The 3,126-nt window shown below is 48.1% G+C and overlaps 1 pseudogene; it reads left to right on the top strand.

The window, feature by feature from the left end:
* Positions 1–1,569: 1,569 nt before the first annotated feature.
* On the top strand, positions 1,570–2,663 carry LOC147722787 (18S ribosomal RNA; annotated as a pseudogene).
* Positions 2,664–3,126: the final 463 nt, after the last annotated feature.

Below are 3,126 nucleotides of genomic sequence, written 5' to 3'. Positions count from 1 at the left end.
GGTCCCGGAAACTGCTGCCTGGCTGTCCGTAGCCCTTTGAGCCTGTAGTGTAGTTCCTATATCCCTGATAGGCTCTGCGCATTGGAATAATTTACACTATAGATTTGACATAGGACTGAGGCCAGTATGTCTCTATCGAGTTCATTAAACTTAATTACTTGCGTGTGCCAGCTTACTCAGATGTCACTAGAAACTTCTCAAATAAACAAGAAGGGATTAGTCTCTGACAACTGCATCAACATGACAACTTTGTTTACCTTAGAGTCGGAACAATATCTTCAGAGTCGTGGAAACAATTTCACTCAGTCAATCATGGATGCTTCGTTTCTACAGAGTTGCACAAAAATAGAGAGACGGGCGTTCAATAAAAGGGTTTATTGAACAGTCCTTATTTCTCATGCAAGAGATATGAACTGCTGCAATCGTAAGACAGAATTTGAAGTATAATATGTACAGCGTTAGCAGTAAGATAAAATAATACTGCAATAGCATGGTCTGTAGCTATGACATATATAAAAATACATACATGTATAACACAGGCTAAGATACTCAGCTGGTGCTTCTAAAATACTCCTACCTCAGTGTTCCTAACCTAAGTGTAGTACGAGGGAAGAAGTAGGTGTTTTTTAGCCATAGTTTAGTTTAGTTGTGCCAAGAGTTGCCAAAAGTTTCTCTAGGTTATAATCAGCTCCATACCTTAGAATGAGAGAGGTTGGTATCTCTTTCCCGGGACTCGATCTCTAACACCCTGCAAGGGGAGTCAGAAACACTGGAGCTGTATTCTCGGCGAGGAGGATGCCAGCGTCTGGTCAGTGCATCAGTTGGGGACGTGACTTCCTTCGGGACTTGCTGTGGCGATCCGCGTCGTGCAAGTAGGTAGCCGAACCGCACTGTGCCTCGCCATAGCAAGTGAAGGTATATTTATACCTTGAAGGTCTTTAGGAATGCCAGTATTGACGTACAAGTCGGGCTTAAGAACGTCATGAATGAACCCCTAAGGAATAGATATTCATGCATAATAAATGAGTTCTTGGAGAAATTAATATCCAGGCAAGTCCTAAAGGCTTAAGAGTCTGGTTTTCCGAGAACTTGTTGTGACGAAGAGGATCAGATGTAGTTAACCATGCCTGTATTTGGTTAGCATGAGCAATGCCTAAATAAGGGCTGGATTTCTAAGCCTAAATAAGGGCAATGTAAATTGTATCTATATAAGGGCATGAATCGGGAAATCTATATACAGTATCTAAATCAACACATAATAACACTGTCACCCTGCTCCGCCCAGCGCATTTCCGCAGCAGCTCGGAAACGACGTTCTGTGGGGGGGCCGCAGTCAATAGGGCAGGCCCCCCTGCGTCTCCCCCTGGCTGCACCTTGGCCCACCTCTCCCTTCTGCGGAGACAGCCGTCCCCGCCGATACCTGTGCAACTGCACCTGTCCACCCCCCTCCAGCAAGCCCTCCAACCCAGACAGGTGAGCTCGCCCCAGCAGGCTCCCAAGGGGTGCCAAGGTCAGTCGGGGAATGGGCAGGTGGCTCCCAACCCACCCGTTTGCAGCAGGTGAGGCTACCTGGTTGATCCTGCCTGTAGCATATGCTTGCATCAAAGATTAAGCCATGCACATGTAAGTACACACAGCCGGTACAGTGAAACTGCGAATGGCTGATTACATCAGTTGTGGTTCCTTTGATCACTCCATCTGTTACTTGGATAACTGTGGTAATTCTACAGCTAATACATGCCAACGAGCACTGACCTTCTGGGATGCATTTATCAGACCAAGACTAATCCGGGCTTGCCCGGCCACTAATGTGATTCTAGATAACCTCGCGCCGATCGCATGTCCCCGTGACGGCGACGATACATTCAGATATCAGCCCTATCAACTTTCGATGGTACTTGCTGTGCCTACCATGGTGACCACAGGTAATGGGGAATCAGGGTTTAATTCTAGAGAGAGAGACTCAGAAACTGCAACCACTTCCAAGGAAGGCGGCAGGCATGCAAATTACCCACTCCTGACTCGGGGAGGTAGTGACGAAAAATAACAATAGAGGATTCTTTCAAATGAATGCACTTTAAATATGTTAACGAGGATCCATTGGAGGGCAAGTCTGGTGCCAGCAGCTGTGGTAATTCCAAATCCAATAGCGTATATTAAAGTTGCTTCAGTTAAAAAGCTCTTAGTTGGATCTTGGGCTTGAGCTGGCGGTCTACCGCGAGGGGAGCTACCACCTGTCCCAGCCCCTGCCTCTCGGTGAGCCCTTGTTGCTCTTGACTGAGTGTCCTGGGAGTCTGAAGCATTTACTTTGAAAAAATGAGAGTGTTCAAGCAGGCTGGTTCCCTGAATACTTCAGTTAGGAATAATGGAATAGGACTACAATTCGATTTTGTTGATTTTAGAAACTGGGGCCAGGATTAAAAGGGACGGCTGGTGCATTCATATTGTGCTGCTAGAGGTGAAATTTTTGGACTGGTGCACGACGAACCAATGTGAAAGCATTTGTTCAGAATGTTTTCATTAATCAATAACAAAAGTTGGAGGATCGAAGAAGATCAGATACCGTCGTAGTTCCGTCTATAAATGATGCCGACTAGTGATCTGTGTGCGTTATTACCATGACCTGCAAGCAGCTTCCAGGAAATCAAAGTCTTTGGGTTTCAGGGGGAGCATGGTTGCAAAGCTGAAACTTAAAGGAGTTGATGGAAGAGCACCACCAGGAGTTGAGCCTGTGGCTTAATTTTACTCAACACAGAAACCTTCGCTGGCCTGGACACAGAAAGGATTGACAGATTGATAGCTCATAGGAACCTGGCTCCTCTCAGTGAGAGGTGTGCGGGATGGGGAGCTGCCCTGCTCTTCTCTTCCTGTGCCTCTGACCTGGGCGAGGGGGGGTGGGGTACCCACCAGCCCTCCGGCACAGCTTGGTCCACTGCCCAAGCCGGTAGTGGATGGCTGACGTGCAGGTGGAGCTACCCTCTCTTGCTGCCAGGTACCCTGCTCGTCCTGGTCCCGTGCAGCTGGGCTGAGGGTTTGAAGACTTGTGCGATCCCTCTGGGTCTTCTGGGAGGGGCCAGCCGCGGTGGGGCTGCCTGCTCCTGTCACTCCATGTGCCCCCGCCTTCGC

The sequence above is a fragment of the Lissotriton vulgaris genome, chromosome 4_1 (genome assembly GCF_964263255.1).
Source record: "Lissotriton vulgaris chromosome 4_1, aLisVul1.2, whole genome shotgun sequence".
NCBI lineage: Eukaryota > Metazoa > Chordata > Amphibia > Caudata > Salamandridae > Lissotriton > Lissotriton vulgaris.
The sequence above is the reverse complement of the archived record's forward strand: the minus strand, read 5'-3'. Positions and strand labels throughout refer to the sequence as shown.